Below are 20,837 nucleotides of genomic sequence, written 5' to 3'. Positions count from 1 at the left end.
CAGGCTAATGTCACCGTGGTCCAGATCACATGTGCTTGGCATGCAAATGATGTGCATTAGTAGTTGATTTCAGGAGCCAGCATTGTGGCACACCAGATCAGAGCTAGCATCCCACATGGGTGGTGGTTCAGCTCCAGCTCATTGCTGATGCACCTGGGAAGCAGCAGAGGAGGCGCCGAGTGCTAGGGTCCCTGCCACACGGCCCTGGGGTGGGGTTGCAGACGGGAGTTCACTCCCTACATGGCCACACCGGACCTGGCCAAAGCCAGGAGACAGGAGCTTCATCTGGGGCACCCCTCTGGGTGGCAAAGGCCCCAGTACTCAGACCATTTGCTGCTTTCCCAGCTTGCGAGGAGCTGGATTAGAAGCTGAGCAGCTGGGACTAGAACGGATACTCCGATGTGGGATGCCTGTGGAGTCCCTGCACTGGCCCCTGTCTCTCCCTATTGATTGCTCAAAACCATTTTTATATTAAATAATTTTGATATATGTGAGGGAAATTTCCCGATTCACTCTTTGGGTTATAATTTTTAAGGATTTATTTATTTTAAAGAGTTGTTTATTTTTATTGGAAAGGTAGATATACAGAGAGGAGAATTCCCCAAGTGGTCACAATGGCTGGAGCTGAGCCAATTCGAAGCCAGGAGCCAGGAGCCAGGAGCCTCTTCCAGGTCTCCCACGTGGGTGCAGGATCCCAAGGCTTTGGTCTGTCCATTGTGCTTTCCCAGGACACAGGCATGGAGTGGAATGGGAAGTGGAGCAGCTGGGACACAAACCAGCACTCATGGGATCCCAGTGCTTACAAGGCAAGGACTTTAGCCACTAGGCTACTGCGCTGGGTCCAGAATTTTTTTTTTTAAGATTTGTTTATTTTTATTACAAAGTCAAATATACAGAGAGGAGAGACAGAGAGGAAGATCTTCCGTCCGATGATTCACTCCCCAAGTGAGCCGCAACGGCCGGTTCTGTGCCGATCCGGAGCCAGGAACTAGGAACCTCTTCTGGGTCTCCCACGCGGGTGCAGGGTCCCAAAGCATTGGGCCGTCCTCGACTGCTTTCCCAGGCCCCAAGCAGGGAGCTGGATGGGAAGTGGAGCTGCCGGGATTAGAACCAGTGCCCATATGGGATCCCGGCAAGTTCAAGGCGAGGACTTAGGCCGCCAGGCCATGCCGCCGGACCCCCAGAATTTATTTTTATTGGGAAAGCAGCTCTACAGAGCAAAGGGGAGACAAAAAGATCTACCCCCTGGTTCACTCCCCACTCAAGTGACCACAACTGCTGATGCTGAGCTAATCTGAAGACGGGAGCAAAGAGCTTCTTTCCAGTTTCCCACATGGGTACAGGTCCCAAGGTTTTGGACCTCCCTCTACTAGTTTCCAGGCCACAAGCAGAGAGCTGGATGGGAAGTGGAGCAGCCGGGACACAAACTCATGTTCATGTGGGATCCAGGCACGTGCATGGCGAGGACTTTAACCTCGGGGCCATCACACCAGGCCCTTTGGATTATTATTTTTAGTGTGACAATTTGTAGTGTTTTCTTCTTGCTATGTTTAGAAAAATCTCACCCTGCTTTAGATTATATAAACAACAGCACCATACCTTTTTCGTTCCAGTCCTTAGAAGGTTGCATATTGCACTTAAATCTTTGACCTGCCTAGAGTTCATTTTGTTGTCACAAATAAGGTCGTTGTCCATCTCTGTGTTTAACTTTTATTTATTCAGAATTGGAAACATTTTTTTTGTACATACTCACAGGCCTGGCTTTGTGATACCTCAGTTTTCCACAGGGATTTGTTTGAAATGTTGATAATGTTTTAACCATCTATACTTTCTTTTACAAAATGAACTCTGGTAGCTTTATAATACATTTCAGTATGTGGTGGGATAGCCTGCTTTATTGCAAGCAAAAAGCAACACTAGCTAAGTCCTCAGGCCCTGACGTTTGAATGCTTTCTGGAAGTCTTGACCTTGGGACACCTGCCACTCAATCGCCAAGCTGTTTCCCCATCTGTAAAGTAGAGATAACAATACTACCAATGATGAAATGTAGATTAACAGAATTGACTTTAGAGCATAGTTAACTTTCAACAACTGCTGCCTATCAACAATTTTCAGGATATTTAAGATTTTCTGCTTCATATAAATTTTATTACAACTTGCAAATTTGAAAGTTATTGGAAGCTGTGGTTACAATTCATCTTAAGGTCGATATTTTTGTTGAAGAAACTTAGTCCTCCTACTCTAGATGTAATTGTGTGGAAATTTAGACTGATCACATATGGAAGAGAATGCTAATTTACATGTGGTGAAAGCTATGAATGCCAGGAACCTACAGAGAGGCAATAGAATTGGTGACATAGTTATGCTTGAGTCAATCATGCTTTTGAATCACCTGAGCAACTGATGCTAACTGAGATCTTGTTAAAGATGCAGCACTTATATTTGATGCTTAAATAAATCAGCAGGGGTAAGTATTTGATGCTACGTTTAAGATGCCTTTAGGGATGCCTGCATTTCGTCTTCCAGTGTCTGGCTTTGACTTCCAGCTCTGCCTCCATCCAGCTTCCTGCTAACGCACAACCTGGGAAGCAGTGGTGATGGCTCAAGTTGTAGGGTTCTTCCACTCATGTGCAAAACTCGGAGTGTCTAGCTCCTGGCTTTGGCCTGGCCCAGCCTGAGATGTTGCAGGCATCTGGGGCCTAAAGCAGCAGGTGGAGATTGTGTGTGTGTGTGTGTGTGTGTGTGTCCCCCTCTCCATTTCCTTCTCTTTCTTTCCCACTCTTCCCCTCCTTCTTCTCTTCCTTCTTCCTCCCTGTTTATCTATTTCTCTGTCTTAAAAAAAAAAAGTAAATAAAAAATGTTAAACAGCCAAAAATGGGATCAGTACCAAGGCATGGTAGCCTAAGTCTGTGGCCTGTTGAATCCACATCCCATCTGGGTATCAGTTTGTATTTTGTCTACTACACTTCTGGTTCAGCAGTGGAAAGCAGCAGTGGATGGCTCAAGTTCTTGGCCCCTGTACCAACGTGAGACATAAACATGACCTTGGCTCCTGGCTTCAGATTGGTATAGCTCCATCCATTGTAGTGAACTAGCAAATGGAAAACCTCTTTCTTGTCTCTCCTTCTCTCTGTATCTCTACCTTTCAAATGAAAGTAAAATAAATCTTAAAAAAAGAAAGCAAACAAAAAAATATGAATCCAACAGAGAAATCAAACGTGATTGCTTCTTTCTGAAAGTTTCTAGTGTACTGGAAAAACGGAGGAGATACAAGTAGAAAGCCATCTATTTGGGTCAAAAGTGTGCTAACCACAGTGTAGGCCTTGTGAGTTACAGAGTGAGAAAATTTAGCCTCAGTGATCATAGGAAAGGTGGGGCCAGGGCTGCTCCTCAAGAGGAAACAGGATACAACAGAGGACTTGACTTGTTCATACAATGACACTCAGTGCTACTGGAGAGAGATGTCTTCTTATATTATTCAGATTGTAATTACAAAATGGAAATCTTGAAAGCCCAAATGTTTATTCTTAATCTTGGCCAAATTCCACCTTGGAAAAGTGAGCATAAGTTAAAAACCACAGCCAATTCAATCATTTCATTTCCCTGTACTAAAACTCAAGGTTGCCAAATGATCTCATTGCCAAATTACATCCTCAGGTCATCCTGGGAAAATAAGTTCCTCTGTGACAGAAGATTGCTTCCCAGGGGCTGTTCTTGGCCAGTGGTATTTCTGAAGTTGCAGCATGGCTGTGTTTTTCTCTGGAAAATTTCATCTTTCTCCCCTGGTCTTCTTGGAGAATTCTGTAGCTTCCAACCCAGTATAACTAAATGTTGGACCAATCAGGGCCATGCATGTAACCTGTGAATAACAACTAGTACCAGGGAAAAAACAACAAAAAACCCTTTTGTGATGGATTTTGTGAAGAGGTACCTTGTTTTTATGAAGATCATATGAGGAAGAAGAGAAGTCCAGTGTTACATGGAAATACTTTCATATAGTATGATCAGATATTCACAGATTCTGAAAACATGATAGCCAGAGATACCATGCTTGACAGCGTTACAAATGAAGACATGTAAGCATAGGAGAGTTTAGCTGTCGCTGTTGGTGTTTGCAGGCCTGTTTTTTCAATGGCGGGTCTTCATAGACACGGGAGGTTCAGGTTCCCTTCTCAAAGAGAAAGCGCACTACTCCATCACATCAAGGAGTGGTCCCACACAAAGTAGTTCTGTTGTGCCCGGGACAAGTGAGAGACTGCAGAAAAGGGATATCATGAGAGCCCCTTGGGGGTAGATTTAGGTCAAGGAAAATCTATACCTTGGAGGGAGATGGAGACATTAACTTACTTAAAAGTTGGCTCTGTTCAAAGACCCTGGCGTGTAAAGTATCATGTAATTGATCTAAGTGGCCAATATGTCAATCAACAGATCTAAATTGAGTTGACTGGTCTGTGAAAGGCACCCAAGCCTCCAAGCTCCTTCTAAAGTTCCCACGTGTAAAGGAGCAGCACTGTGCACTGATTGTCTAACTCGCAGATATGACAACACAAATGTTTTTCAGAAATGCCAACAAGGACTTCGTGATGTGACCAGGCGATGTCTGCACGCTGTGGTGTGGCACAGCCCCACAGTTCCGGTCCAGGAGTTCTCACTCTGTCTTCTTTGCCCAACAGCTTCAGTGCCTTTCCTAGTGGATAGGAGAGGGGCTTGGAGTCAAGGGGTGTGATTGGACCAGAAGATCCCAGGTCTCTAATTATCTACCCTATTGCCTCGCTCTTGGACGTTGGGAAAGTCAGTTTCTCCTAGGCATGCACCATGGTCTCTAACATCCCTCCCGTGTTGAGCCGGTTCCATGAAGGGGAGCGTAATTGCATTAGGCACGGTTACTGTGCACTCTCCCAGGCACCTCTCGGCCTTCACGCTGACTCTTAGAGTGCTGGGGAGCAACAGAGAGCACTGGCGGTTTTTATGAGACCTGTGGACAGGCACTTAACTGCTCGGTTTTCTTATCTTTGAAACTGGACTAATAATTCTGGCTTTGTGGGATTGCTGCAGAGGGGAGTGATAACTAGCTGTGGTGTCTGGCCCTGGTGGACACTCATTAGCGCTGGTGCCTTTCATTGTTCTGCGAATGACTTGATGCCGGGGTATAGTATTATTCCTATGGGAAAGCAAAAGACACGTTATGCAATCTACCAGGTCTAGGGCATCGCCGTGGCAGACACCACATAAAGCTACCTTTTGTAAGGTAGCCTGTTGGGTATGAGATCTGAGGAAAACTTGCTAATGGACGTAGGGCTCTGCATTGGATGTTGCCTTGCACTGTTGCTCGCTTAGATTTTCTGACGCTGCATGCCCAGGCCTTCTGCAGATGGCCAGACCAGCTCTGACAGGTTCCTAGATGGGCTAGAAACAGGCTGAGTGAAGCTTTCCCCGGGCTAGGCGATTTCCTCAGTTATTGTTTTCTGGAACACAGCAGTAACACTGCTCATGTTCCTGCCTTTTTACCACGTGGAGGATGCTGCTGGATGGCCCTGCTCTCTTTCAGGAAAACCCAGACCGGCGGCAGAGCCAGCCGTGGCTGCTTCCCTGCGCCTTCTGGGTAACCTCCACATGGCAGTGCCTGCTTCCAGAGTCAGTGTCAAGTTACTTCACATCTGTCCTAGGCTGTTCTTGCACTGAGGACCTGAGTGGTCCTCACACATGAGGGTTCATTACTGAGGGATCAGTAAGCCCTGTTTTACTGGGCTTACTGATCACTAGCAAATCCGCGATCCCTCTTCTCCCAGTGACTGGTTCACTCCTGGCGAAAGCAGCAGGTGGAAGCCTGTGAGGGCTGCACGGGAGAGCAATCCCCTCGGGGCTGGGTTCGGGCCCTGCTGCCCGACTTGTCCCTCGGAGGTGGCAGGGCAGAGGCAAGGCTTTCCCAGTTAGAGCTTCCTGCAGCCCCTGTGTGTCTGCCTTTGGCGTGAAATCTGCTGTGCCCTCATCTCGTGGGCAGCTCCCTCCCTTCTCTGATATGAGTCTGTCCTTCTCAGCACGTCGGTCAGCAAACAAGGGCGCTGGGAACAGCAACATCAACCGAATAAACACAGACTCCAAATATTGCCTGGGAAAAGCTGGACCCAGCGGCTATGACACCCCAGAGGAACAGCCGCTGAGAGCACCCCTGACTACAAAGTCATCCTCTGGTTGGCAGGATTTTATTACAAACCACAGGAGAAACTGCTGTTACAGAATGCGCCCATCAGGAAATTGAAGCATCTCCCTTTTCAGTGTTTAGAAATCTCAAAGGCAAATTCAAATAGTTTTAAAAATTTTAATTTAAAAGAAAAAATAATAAAAGGGGCAGTTTCCAATCTCATTGCTGCTCCTTTAAGTGTGTTGGCTTTTGCAACAGGCCCCCGAATTGGGCCTCTTTGTAAATTTCAAAGAAAGTTTTTCACTGAATAAAAATTCGCTTTAGCTTCTTATCTCACCAAGTTGATCTGTGAATCCTGGCTAAAAATGTTGACAGGACATTACAAGTAATAGAAGTTTGAGAGGTTTTCAGACTTAAACAGGATTAGACCGCCATCTAGTGGCCAGCTTTAGGAACTACAAATTTTTAGCCTCACGGATTCAAAAATGATCTTTGACCTCTTGTATTCACCTGTAAAAAACTGTCCAAAGGATTAGCCTCGGGGCACCAATATGGAAAGATCCAGAATAGGACATTATTCTGGAAGTAAATGTCAGTCTGCAGCTCTGGGTTGAGCTGAAAAATGCTTTGATTTAAAAAATGCCCTCCCCTTTCTCTATAGGACAGAGCTGTTCATTGGGAAAGTAATGCGAGTTCCAAGTGTAAGCCAAATGTGTGAGCTTGCATTTTCTGGTGGCTGTATTAAAAACAAACTAAAAAGAAAAACATGATATTAATTCTAATAATGTAATTTTTTAAAAGATTTATTCATTTTATTACAGCCAGATATACACAGAGGAGGAGAGGAAGATCTTCCGCCTGATGATTCACTCCCCAAGTGAGCCGCAATGGGCCAATGCTTGCCGATCCAAAGCCGGGAACCTGGAACCTCTTCCGGGTCTCCCACGCAGGTACAGGGTCTCAATGCATTGGGCCGTCCTCAACTGCTTTCCCAGGTCACAAGCAGGGAGCTGGATGGGAAGTGGAGCTGCCAGGATTAAACCGGCGCCCATATGGGATCCCGGGGCTTTCAAGGCGAGGACTTTAGCCGCCAGGCCCAAAATAATGTAATTTAACATGATATTTTTAAATGTGACCTCATGCGTCTCAAGATTTTACATTTCAGGATGCAAGTTCTTTGTCCTGTGTGCACACTCCCCTGCAAGACATACAGCCACCTTTTGGGTGCTCAGTCATTACACGGGCTTGTGGTTGTTGGGTTGCACTGGACAGACCGACTAGTGGCTGGAACAGGCACAAAGTCTGGTGAGCTGACATCACAGCTCAGCAACCATAGCCCAGGGCTACACGGTTACCGTTTGTCTGAAGTCCATCTAGAAAAAGACCAGCCAACACTGGTGAATGGGCTTGGAAGAGCTGCAAGGCTACAGTCTGTTGGAGCACAAAGGGGTGCCAGGGCTCTGCAAGGCGGTTCACATGTGTGCAGCCTCTGGGCCGGTAGATCTGTCCGTGGGAACTGCAGCCTTGGCTTCGGTGCCAAGCTCTGCTTTGCTGGGCGGTAGCTGGCAGCTAGAGGTCCCTTCTGACCCTTCAAACTTACTTCATCTTGTTTCTTGGCTCCCAGGGGCTTGCCTCCCTTACCCTCCCTCTAGCGGTGTGGGTGGCAGGGGAGGGGAGCCTGAGGTTGAGCTGGGCTAGGCAAAATTTAGATGAATATGTAAAATAAATTGTATGCATAATATAATTAAAATAAGTAGCTAATTACACCAGGTTTATTATTGCTCATGAACGTCTTCGCTGTCCAGGTCCATTTTAGTGGGTCTCCTGAGAAGGGCCCAGGGCTTATGTGAAAAAGAGTGACTTTGCCGGACCTTCTGTGCTGGAAACCTCTGCCTGGGAGGGGGTGGAGAGCTGCACCTGAAGCCATGGCTGAAGCTGCTGGGCCAGGTCTTAGCAGTGTTAGGAGCAAATGGTCGCACCATCGGACTTCTAGTATTTGCATGTGGCGGGGAGCATAGAGCTTTCAGCTGGAGTTTCAGCCTGGTTCTCCCCTTCACTCGGCAGGTTCTGGTCTGAGCAGTGGTAACTGCAGGCTGAGTGTCAGCGCCTGCCCTTGCCTTCTGCTCTTCCCAGAAGCCACCTCTGCCACCACCTTGGAACTGGTCTTTGTGGAATAAAATTTGCGTCTGATTCTTCAAATACCTTCCATGAATTTCCACTTGCAGATTTTGCCAGAGCTAGTCAGTGTCTACTGGCAGTTTCCTCCCGAGGGAGCAGGGTGCGGTACTTTCCCTCCCTGCCAAATCGCACAATTGCTTGCTGCTTCCTCTCCCTCCCTCCGCAGGGATCCTCAGGCTGGGCTGCTCTCCTTCAAACCCACGCCTTGCCTTGTCCTCCACCTGGCCCAGCGTGGACTGTCATCTCATCGCTCCAATGAAGACCGTGAGAGGAATGTTCCTACCTGTCAGGTACATCATGACACTCCTGGTGTGAGGAGGTTGTTAACCAAGAGGGATGTTAACCAAGGCTTGTGGGCCATGGGTCAGGGCATGCCAGCATGCCAGCTATGCAGAATTCATCAGGCCAGGGACTGGGGGACTAGGGGTTTCTTCAGGCTGCATCATTTCTCCCTCCCTAATATGAGGTCATACACCCAAGGCTTGGCTTCCCTGGTCATGTCTTACTTGTCTTCCCCCAGGTGTGCCCAACATTGTGAGACCAAAACATAACCCAACATCAGTTCATTAAATTCCATCGTGTTATTGAAGCGTCTCACCTATAACCATGTTTTCTCTCCAAATGAGACAGAATTTGGACCCTTAGAAGCTGGGCCTTGAGTAGCAGGGAAGACACCTCCAGCTGGGGATGGGGATGCGTAGCTAAGGGTGTGCCAAGCAGGAATCCTTTGCGACAGTGCGAGAGGCTCCAAGACAAGCCCAACTGCTTGCTGCAGCTGTGAATGAGCCGGGCTTGTCAAGGAGCATGGATGGCAGCGTTGCTGAAAGTTGGAACCGATGACTTGCCATCCAGGGAGCTTATTTATGAGTAAGAACCTGCTAGAGCCTATTACATGTCGAGTCCATGATCCTGAGATAGAAGAATCAAAAAATAAGGAGCAAGGCCAGCCTTGCGGCCCAGTGGGTTAAGCTGCTGCCTGTGATATGGGCATCTCATATGGGCATCCTGTAATCAGGCTCCAGCTACTCCACCACCGATTCAGCTTCATGCTGAAGTGCCTGGGAAGGCAGCAGAAGACACCCAAGTGCTTGAGCTGCTGCTGCACAGGCAGGGACTAGGATGGAGTTCTTGGCTCCATGGTGTCGAGGCTGTTTGGGGTGTGGGTCAGCACATGGCGGAATATGCTTTCTCTCCCTTTCTCGGTAGCTCTCCCTTTAAATTAAATAAATAAATTTTTTTTCATTTATTTTTGACAATCTTTAGCTAGTTCATTAGGGCACAAAGGTCCAAGGGCTACAGGAAAATGGGTAAGACTATTATTTCTACATTTTTTTTTTCTGTATCTGGGGTAAAGGAGATAAAGGGAGAAGCCCCACCCAGCCTTCCACCATCCCAGGTCCCTGATGTAGGGCATGCTCTGAGGGTCTTGCTCAAGTGGTTTTGATAGTTCAACAGTTATGAACTGCTGCCAGTCTCGCCATTCCGAGCACGACAAAGTCGCTGCTGAATCCACTGATTGACATAGCCCATGTTAGAGTCTCTATTTGCTCAATTTTCATTGCCAACATATGGCTGGGGTAGTTGATTGATTTGTTCTGTCCTCTGTTGTGGTGCCAGGTATCCTCTGCAGGTTCCGACAGACTGCCATATCCTCCTCTCCACTGCTCCGGCTGAGCCTCTGAGGAGGCTCGGCTCTGGCACTTGCAGACAATGGCAGACCATGGAACCTGCACTTCTCTTCATGGTTAGGGTTCTGAGTCTGGCAGTTTGATTGGGGAGATCCCCAAAGAAACTTCATCTGAGGTGATTCCAGACCAGATTCTTGTATGTTCTAGCAAGCACAGGGCCCGGCACAGTCCATCTCCACGATCAGCTGGTGGTTGCAATTGCTGGGTTGGTTCTGGTTTCAGTCCTGACTTCCACTGGAACCAATGGGTGTTGCAGTCCAGCCTGGTTCTGCCCAGCACATACTCGGCCCTCACATAAACCAGTGGGAGCTGCAGCCTAGTCGGAGCGACCCACAATAACTCTCACCAGGCCTGCCCCTTTTATTTTTTTAAACAAATAAATTTTAAAAAAAAAGAGAGATCTTGTGGTTCAGGAAGTGTTAGGTCACCAGCGGTTACAAGTACAACAAATACTAGGATGAGAAATTTCTTAGAACAGAGGGAGTAGTCAGGAAATGCTTCTCTTGAGCACTGGAGACTCACCTTCAGTCAGAGAAGATGACAGTGTCTGTGGGCAAAAGGCAGATTCCAAGTAGAGCTAGAACGAGTAGGCAAAGACATGTTGCAAGATACTACTAGTTTAACAGTTTTAGTGTTGAGAGTTTTCTACAATCAGGTGTGCACAACTGGAGCACTTTAAAAAAAGGATTTACTGATTTATTCACTGTAAAGGCAGATCAGATACACAGAGAGGAAAAGAGACAGACAGATATTCTGTCTGCTGCTTCCCTCCCCAGGTGGCCACAGCAGCTGGAGCTGAGCTGATCCAAAGCCAGGAGCTTCTTCTGGGTCTCCCACGTGGATACAGAGTCCCAAGGTTTTGGGCCGTCCTCTACTGCTTTCCCAGGCCATAAGCAGGGAGCCTGAAGGGAGGTGGCAGAACCGGAACACAAACTGGTACCCATATGGGATTCTGACATTGTGCTGGCCCCAAATTTAAACATTTTTAAACACTGAATTTAGTTTTAATGTAGAGATTGTACATTCAGCTACATAGAGTAATCTAAAGGGCATTCTTAATTTAACACGTGGTACATGCAGATAGATCTCAGTCTTATTCGGTGTTATTGCTCCAGGCCTCTTCCTCCCCCTGGACAGAAGACGTTAGGAGGCCGCGTTTCTCACCCCACCATAGAATAACCTGGCAGCATGTGGCCCTGGGCACCCCCTGATGCCCCTCTGACAACATGCGTTGCTGCTTCCATTCAGGGGTGCTCTCTGTGGATCCTGCTGTGGCCCTGGGCCTCCTCCAGCATCCACAGCTCAGGCCCTGGCCATCCTTGGGCTCTGAAACTGAATGTGGGCCTGTACTGAGTGTTTTACTCCTCCTTGCAGCCCTACCTCCACTTGCCAGGGGTGTTGGGTGGGACTCCCCACTAGTGTCTTACCTTTTGTCTTCCTTGCTAATTCTGATTCCTCTTTCATCCAAGTCAGGGGTATTTAGTGTTAGAGGAGCGAGGGTGTGGCTGTATGAGACATGGATCTTCTCTCTCAGCCTCTTTTTGATGTTTTCTGCCTCGTTCCCTGCGACAGCTTCGTTTGATGATTCCCGTCAAGCCTGGGCAAGTGCAAGGCCTGTGAGTGCTCTTGAGATGTGCATACGGAGGGTGGCTGCCACATCCCGTCTCACACACTCCAATCATGTACACCCATCGTGCCCCCAAGAAAAGGGGTTTCCGGGTGGTAAAGGGTGTCTGGGTGACACCCACTGGTGAAGGTCTTAGGGGGCGGTATGGCACCCAGGAGAGCTGATCTGGACCGAGGTTGGGGAGTGGGTGTGGAGCCTGAGGACATTCCTGGTGCCGGAACGGAGGGTGGAAGTGGGCAGTGTGATCTGAGTGTGCAGAACTGAACCTGCTATGAATGAGTTGCATAATGTTTCCAAGAAATGTATTTTTCATTCCTTTTTTTCACTTAATCAAAGAGGGTTACGGTTAAAAGCGCAAATCACTTACTTTATTTCTTGGATATGAAAGCCTTTTTCCAACCTTGAGTAAATACCTAGATATTTGAAAATGCAGTAAATTAAAAGCATGTGGTAGCTTCCAGAAGTATTGCCACACACACCTCCAGCATGTCTGAATGGGCCAAGTTGAGTCTCTGTTCAAGGTGTGCTGTCAGAATGAGACAGCGCTTACGTCACTCAGGGACAATAAAAACACGGGGAGCCATCTGTAGCAGGAAGCTGAGATGAGAGTCTCCAGGGAAGTACCTTGTCTGTGCCTGGTTCCCTGAGGTGCGCATGCGTCTCCGGACATGAGTACATGTATCTCATGACTTAGTACCACATACAGAGTTCTTCCCTAAGGTAGGACACATGTCATAATGATGGATTGTAGTACTCAGCGTTTATTCCTCAAATGTACAGTCCTGTAATCCCCATTCCTGGAGTGACCAAGAACCTGAAATGTGAACCTTTTCTACTGCCAAAGTAGATACACACACATATATATATATATACACACGCTTATATAAGTGTGTATATATATATATATATAACTTGTATATATTAATGTATATAAATTAATGTGTATAAATGAGCATATATATATATTTTCCCCCACCCTTCCTTTCCATGTGAATTCATTCTGTTGAGGCCAGATTTGGGGAATACAGGGCTGGTCATCTTCCTGCAGGGGCCTGTTTGAGTGACCCCTGTCTGGAGCACACCCCACTGGCACCGTGCCCAGAGCCCGGCCAGAGGACCTGCCCAGCACATTTGTATCCTGGAGCAAAATTTTCTGTCTTGGGAAGAAGTCAGTGAGTTCTCTGTGACGTAAAGGGAGCAGCAGAGGGGTGGGTCCGGCCGAGGTGGACGGAAAAGGCTCTCTGGTTGAGGACCACTGGGAAAAGTTGAACTGAGATAAAGAACAATTCTGAACTCTGGAACATTTCAAAAGAAACATAACTTAATACTTTCAAGTATTACTTATATTCTTAAATATCTGTGATTGTTAACCTACTAAATAAAAAGGAATATACTTTCTTAGTCCTACATTGAGTGTATACCAATATATCAAAAGTAGGAAAAATAAATGGTTTTGAACTTTTTACGAATTTGCATATCATCCTTGCGCAGGGGCCATGCTAATCTCTGTATCATTCCAATTTTAGTATATGTGCTGCCAAAGCGAGCACGGTTTTGAACTTTTAAGCAGAGACAAGTTATCCACGTGAATGTACGATAATAAACTTTAAATGAGGGAAGTTGAAATCAAGGAAGATCTTTGGCTTATTATTAACATTAGTTATTGCTTACTCATTGTGGCTGTAACTGCTTGGAGGCCTCTGGATGGTCATGTGAAGTGTGCTTTCTTTGCAATAGAAAAATCCAAATTCCAAGGTAGGTAGGCTACCCTTTCCATGACAGATTCCGACGGCAGTGATTGGTCTGCAGATGCACATGTGGCCTAGGTCGAGCCAATCAGAACATGGCCCCGAGCTCTCATGCAATGGGCTCTGCTAGGAGAGAATGAGTGATGGATCTTGGGAAACAGACTGAACGAGATGTAGAGACAAAAAGAGGTAAGAAAATCCTGCTGGTGTGGAGTCCCTGCTCTAGTCTTGCCACACTCGCTTAGTTGAACAGACTTGGTTGGACAGACTTTCTGCTGTGCCCTTTCCTGGTTAGTCCACTTGTATTTCTGCTGTGTGTGACCAGTCCTATAAATATCTTGACAGCAGGTGCACAGTCTCTAGAATTTTTTTTTTAAGATTTATTTTTATTTTTATTACAAAGTCAGATATACTGAGAGGAGGAGAGATAGAGAGGAAGTGGAGCTGCCGGGATTAGAACCAGCGGCCATATGGGATCAAGGCAAGGACCTTAGCCACTAGGCCACGCTGCCGAGCCCAGTCTTTAGAATTTTAAGAAAATATATTTTTGCTACTTGAAGCCATCGGTCTGTAATATATTTTTTTATGGCAGCCCTAGCAAACTAATAAAGTTTGTGTGTGGCTATTCTGTTCATATCTGGTTGCTAAGAGAAGGTGTGTTATCAGAAAACAGAAGAACTTGGAGATGTTGACTGACCTCAGAGACATACCAAGTGTTCATCTTGCCTTAGCGAGTCAGGAGGCTTAGCTGGACTTCTGCAGGTGTTTGCCTGTCTTCACATGAAGGGTGCCATGCAAATGGGAAAGGGCGGAAACCAGAATGCAGGAAGATCATATTCCAGGTTTTCTTCCCCATTGTCCAGCTGAGTACATTGAAGTTGGTAATTTGTCTCTTTGAATTTCATCAGGGAAACAAAGAAAATGTGACCTTGAGGAAGACAGTGGCTACACCAGACTTTTTTTTTTAAAAGGTTTATTTATTTTTATTACAAAGTCAGATATACAGAGAGGAGAGACAGAGAGGGAGACCTTCTATCCGATGATTCACTCCCCAAGTGAGCACAACGGCCGGTGCTGTGCCAATCCAAAGCCGGGAACCAGGAACCTCTTCCGGGTCTCCCACGCGGGTGCAGGGTCCCAAGGCATTGGGCCATCCTTTACTGCCTTCCCAGGCCACAAGCAGGGAGCTGGATGGGAAGTGGAGCTGCCGGGATTAGAACTGGCACCCATATGGGATCCCGGTGCGTTCAGGGTAAGGACTTTAGCCACTAGGCCACGCTGCTGGGCCCCAGACTGTTTTTTTTTTTTTTTTAAATGTCTGTTTATTTTAAATGACCGATTTACACATTTAATTCACACGCTATGCAAAACAGCATGTTAATTAGAAACATCATGCTTTTCCAAATTCACATTTTTGAAACCATTTTATTCCAGTTTTTGTGCAGTAGCCTAGAGGTTGGGGTCCTTGCCTTGCATGCGCTGGGATCCCATAGGGTCCCTGGTTCTAATCCTGGCGGCCTCGCTTCCCATCCAGCTCCCTGCTTGTTGCCTGGGAAAGCAGTTGAGGATGTCCCAAAGCCTTGGGACCCTGACCTGAGTGGGATACCCGTAGAAGGCTCCTGGCTTCGGATCGGCACAGCACCGGCCGTTGCGGCTTACTTGGGGAGTGAATCATCGGACAAAAGATCTTCCTCTCTGTCTCTCCTCCTCTCTGTATATCTGCCTTTCCATATATGCTGATAGTAGCATCTGTTTACCACTTCCTCGATTCTGGTGAGTTTGCAGAGTCCTCACTGTGTCTGTCTGAATGGTTTGAAATGCCTGCTGACCCTGAGTTTTAAAACTAGCTGGACTCCAGTCACACAACTTTCAGACCGTTGACAGTCTCATCTCTTTCATAGATGTTGTAGTTGTAATGCATGTTTTATTACTTACATTTGAGATTTATTTTTTGTTTTTAGTAAAACAGTATGTCCATATGTTGTTATCTGTGTGTAGTATATTCATGGGATTTATATGAATTTAGCATTTACAAAGGCGGATAGCATTAATACGTGCTTGTTGGTGCTGACACTGAGGTACCTGGGTTGAGAAATGCTTCTGTTACTCTGTGTCTAGTGAGGCTGTCTTAGTGTTCACTTGCCTGGTAGGCCTGTCTCCCGCTCACACCGTCCCTGTTACTTCCCAGCTAAGCACCTCGATGTCCCAGCCCCTAGAAGCTTTACTCCTTAGGGGGTAAAGTTCAGGTTTTGTCTTGTCTCTCCTTGAAGCTGGTGGAAGCATAGCAGACACTAACAACACCATATTTGGAGATGGAAAGATCTGAGTGACCTAGGTCTGACTTGGAGCTCCCGCCCCAACTCTGTGATGGATGGTTTTGTTCGTATTTCCCTGAAACTAGGCTGTTGGCTGGCTTCACAAGGTAAAGACCCAGCTGGCGATGGGACATCTAGAAGACCATACGTACCTCTTATATGACTGTTGTCACGTTGCTAAACCCTTGTTTCCTTATCTAAACCTGACATTCTTCCCTTTGGTGGGGAGGCTGGATATTGAGTGCCAGCCTCTGTTCTCCCTGGTTCCCCTCTTGCCCCACCGCACATGTCTCATCCTCTAAGACCCTGGCTTCTCTAATGATGAATACTTCATTTCAGGTTTGGCATAAGAATTTCAGAAGAGAGCAGGGAGGTGGGAAATCCCAATCTAATTATGAATTACTAATAATTTGTCCAGTTGAGTAGGCTGCTGGGTCCTCCACACCATCTTTAATGATAAAGTGCAGTAGGTGGATTGGTTTTGGAATGTCTTCAGCCTACATCATAGGTTTTCGGTCTTGGGTCATAGCTGTCTGAATGATATCAGTGGGAGTGGCCAAGACAATGGGTTCTCAATTCTGCAACATTTGAAGAGCTGTAGCAAAGACCAGATGAAGTTCAGAGAAACGACTTCTTAGTTGCGTTTTGGGACCATGGGTTTACCTCTGTTCCCCCATTCCTTCTTTCCCAGCCTTGAATTTTTTTTGTCTACATTCACATTACCTGGGGAAAGTGCTAAAAATGGTGATTTTTTTTTTAAAAAGGCAAATTCTAGAAATTCAGAATCGTTAAGCATGAGTGGACCCTGTCCCAGAATCCTTACTTCGCAATCACTCTTGTGATTCTGCTGAAACTGCTGCTTAGACTCAATTTGATAGCTCTCCTATCCAGTTATTCTCAATATAAGCTGCTAATTTAATATTATCTGGAAGTTTTGAGAAAATACTGATGCTTGGATATTTTCCCAGATCAATTACACTGAAATTTCTTGGGGTGGAGTTTGGGAACTGTGCTTGCTGAACACTCCCAGGTTAATCTAACCTGTAACCAGGGCAGGGAGGATCCCAGCCAGACAACTGCATGTATAGGATGATGCTGACGTGTGATTGCATGCATGGAGGGAACAGTGTTTGTTCAAAGTTTGTTTAAACCCATGTTCATGAGTTTGCTATTATTATCCCCATTTTGTAGATGAAAAAACTGAGGTTTAGAAAAGCTATAAACATAATCCATGGAAGTGGATCTTATGAATGTTGGAACCAGCTTTGGATTCTGGGGCCAAATTCCCCTTCTATATGTTCCAATACTTCCTTCCCCTGACAGGTGCCATGGAAAAACACAAGTGTGTGATTTAGTCTTGGAATTCACATCAGCTGGTTCCAAAAATGCCTGTAAAAATTGCCCTTGTTGAAATGTTTCACCAATAGCTTTCTTCACCAAAGGAAGTGGGTCAGTGTTAACAAAGGAGATATAAATTTAGCTGGTGTGAAGCAGATATTCCATCTCTAACGGGTCTTTCTCTTGAGACCATGGCATTCCAGCCTCATCCAGGCCTCACCAAGTCACTCATGGCCAAGATTCATTCAAATGCAAACAAGCTCCTCAGTCAAGCAGTTGGGGAGGGGATTCTAGGTCAGACCTATATCACTCAGGCTTTTTAATCCTCAGAGTGGTATATGGGTAAGATCTGTTACACTTTCACCAGCTTTTAGGAAAGGACAAAATCCGAGAGGAAAATCCTTACACAAAATAACAAAGTGTTGGAATGCCATGTGCATGCAGTATGATGGATGATCAATGACCCAGATGCAGCCTTGGGGATGGATGAACATGTGGGACTGTTGGTTACACACCATAGTGAAGTGTTGAGTGTTTTCTCCCTCACACATACGAGCGACTTGCACTTGCTGAGACTGGAGCCTCCTCCCCTGAAGACCAGCCCGCTCCTCCTGGGCAGGAGCCTCTAGAAAAATTGCTTCTTGTTTCTTTTTGTTCAGTCTCAGTGGAACTTCAATTCATTTTACAAAGTAAAAGGGAATACTTAGGCCAAGTCTGATGCGCACCCTCCACTTGGCAGTGTTTTACACGAACACAACCCTTCTAGAAGGACAGGACTCAGTCATCCTTTCTCTTACTCGTTTTGCTACTGGCTGCCAGACTACCTGGGTGAGGCTGTGCCACTGGGTGATTCATGGTTACTCCCAGAGGGTACCCAGTAGCCTGGGGCTGATTAAACACTGCCATTAACTGCTCCACCCAGAGATCCATCTACTCACCTGTGAGGGAAGGGCTCCTTGCTGTTCATTGTGGGGATCTACATTTCCTGCATTCACATAAGGTTTGACTGGGTACATTATTCTAAGTCAGTATAAAAATGATTTTGAAGGTAGGCTTTGAGTGTGAAAGAGGAACTAAGAATCTAAGCTTTTGGTTTTTCAGTAGTACAATTTTCAGGAATAATGGCCAGAATGCTACTGAAATCCATTGCTTTTGTGGGATGTATGAATGCAAAAGTAAACCATGTCTTCAGTGTGTGTCCGTCCAATGTAGGTACCTCCTTTCTCCCTCAGCATGGTTGTGGGAACAGCTCCAGTAGGAGGCTGAATGGCTGCTCCTGCCACTTACACTCACCCTGCCTATCCTACTCCATTATCCAGTGATACAGAGGCAGCACCCTGTGATTCTATCAAGGAGTGTCCTTTTTTATTTTTCTCCAGTGTGGCAGGCTCACTAGTAGTATTTATGTGTTACTCTGGTGTTCTCCATAATCCTTAAGAAAGTTATGTCTAGCACTGTGGTATGGTGGGTAAAGCCTCTGTCTGGGGTATTGACATCCTGTACCGGTTCCAGGCCCAGCTGCTCCACTTCTGGTCCAGCTCCCCGTGTATACTCCTGGGAAAGCAGCAGGAGATAACCCAACAGCTTGAGCCTCATGGCTTCGGATCAGCTGAAGCCAGGAGCCAGTGACTGGAACATTGTCACTTCCAGTTGGAGTTTGAAGGCAGCAGAAGTCTCACGTTCCAGCTCCAAGGGGGTCTGAGAGAGAGAAGTCCTGCTGGTCACTCGTTTTGCTCCATCCAGGCCTTCTGTAGGTTGCCTGTGGCCACTCACAGTGCGGAGGGCTTATGGTTTTCTCAGTGCATCCATGCAAATGCAAGCCTCACCTGGCAACACCCTCCCAGGCTTGCCCAGAGTACCATGGAGCCACATACACAGTGTCTAGTGCCAGTTTGGGTCTGAGCCTGTGATCTGTCTTCTGCCTTCCTCTTCTCATTGATGTTATCTTGCTTCCTACTTTTCCAGATCACGATTTTCTTTTCCCCACTTGCATGTCAGTCTTACTGTTTGTGTCTTTAATTTAAGGTTAAGGATGACATCTTCTTCCAGAAAAGACCAATGTTTGCTTCTCCTGAGCAACTGGGACCACCAGCAATCTGAGCTGCCATACTGCATTTTCACCAACTGGTAGGATTCAAAGCCCACAGCAATCCCTGTAGAGGAGTACACCTGTGTAGTTCTTGCTGACTCCACAGTGCAGCCCTCTAGACTGCAGACTGAAGCTTGGGCCATTCACCAGACTGCCTGAGCTTGCCCTTGACATTGTCTGGGCTTCTGCTGTTGCTTCCCTGTCCTTGTGAGGTGACCACCAGGGCCACTCTGACTCAGAGCCGTCTGATTCAGAAGCGGCAGCTACCTAGGATATAGCATCAGATGTGGAGGTTTTCTATCTGCATTGCTAAGTTCTTTCACATTGTGTCAGCTATTCACTGAGTGTTAGTTCCCCCCATGTCTTTGAGTGCACAGTTTTTCAGGATCCAGTTTTGCTGAGTGGTCTTTAGTGGGGAGGTTGGTCTGATCATCTGGATCTCCAGTGGTGGAAGCAGAAAGCCTTTGTTCACTTGTCTCATCACCAATAGCCTTTTTTTAAAAGATTTATTTTATTTGTTATTACAAAGTCAGATATACAGAGAAGAGGAGAGACAGAGAGGAAAATCCTCCATCCGATGATTCACTCCCCAAGTGAGCGCAACGGCCAGTGCTGCGCCAATCCGAAGCCGGGAACCTGGAACCTCTTCTGGGTCTCCCACGCGGGTGCAGGGTCCCAAAGCCTTGGGCCGTCCTCGACTGCTTTCCCAGGCCACAAGCAGGAGCTGGATGGGAAGTGGAGCTGCCAGGATTAGAACCAGCGCCCATATGGGATCCCAGCGCATCCAAGGTGAGGACTTTAGCCGCCAGGCCATGCCACCAGGTCCATCACCAATAGCCTTTTTTGAGGTTAGTTTTATCCCCTTTCTGCGCTGATATTATTTGTGTATATGGGGTGTTGGGAGGGAATTGGAGGACTGGAAGTGGATGGAATCACGGCTTGACCATTTCTTTATCTAACTAATGAAGTGAGTGGAACAGGTTTCAGTTTAGAAGCACAGACAGGTGCACCATTCTTTTTTTTTTTAAGATTTATTCATTTTTTTTATAGCCAAATATACACAGAGGAGGAGAGACAGAGAGGAAGATCTTCCGTCCAATGATTCACTCCCCAAGTGAGCCACTACGGGCCAATGCGCCCCGATCCGAAGCTGGGAACCTGGAACCTCTTCCGGGTCTCCCACGCGGGTGCAGTGTCCCAGTGCATTGGGCCGTCCTCAAGTGCTTTCCCAGGCCCCAAGCAGGGAGCTGGATGGGAAGTGGAGCTGCCGGGATTAGAACCGGCGCCCATATGGGATCCCGGGGCGTTCAAGGCGAGGACTTTAGCCGCTAGGCCACGCCGCCAGGCCCTGATCATTTCTTTTTAACTGTTCTGACTTCTTTAGTTCAGCACAATGTTCTGGGATCCACGTTACTGTCTATTTTTGTTGCTTTAACTTTTCAATTACAGAATGATGTGCTGCATGAACATAATGAAATTTGTGTGATAGATATGTGGTCTGTGTTTTCCTTTTCCCATACTACAAATAAGGCAAGCTGTCATGAACTATTCCCTACAAGTCTTTGTGGACATATGTCTTCAATTCCCACGGGCAGAAGTGTTGGCTCATATGATAAGTGTGTGTTTTGCTTCCTAAGAAACTGCCAAAATTGCTCTCCAAAGCAATTATGCTATTTTACATTCTCATTAGCAATGTATGAGAATTCCAGTTT

General features: G+C 46.6%; 1 non-coding gene across 1 annotated transcript; it reads right to left on the bottom strand.

Moving 5' to 3' along the window:
• Positions 1-13,081: 13,081 nt before the first annotated feature.
• LOC118758111 (U6 spliceosomal RNA) lies at positions 13,082-13,185 on the bottom strand. Its single transcript, XR_004995538.2, has one exon. It is a non-coding gene; the product is annotated as a U6 spliceosomal RNA (small nuclear RNA).
• Positions 13,186-20,837: the final 7,652 nt, after the last annotated feature.

This window comes from Ochotona princeps, chromosome 18, assembly GCF_030435755.1.
Source record: "Ochotona princeps isolate mOchPri1 chromosome 18, mOchPri1.hap1, whole genome shotgun sequence".
In the NCBI taxonomy this organism is placed as follows: Eukaryota; Metazoa; Chordata; class Mammalia; order Lagomorpha; family Ochotonidae; genus Ochotona; species Ochotona princeps.
The sequence above is the reverse complement of the archived record's forward strand: the minus strand, read 5'-3'. Positions and strand labels throughout refer to the sequence as shown.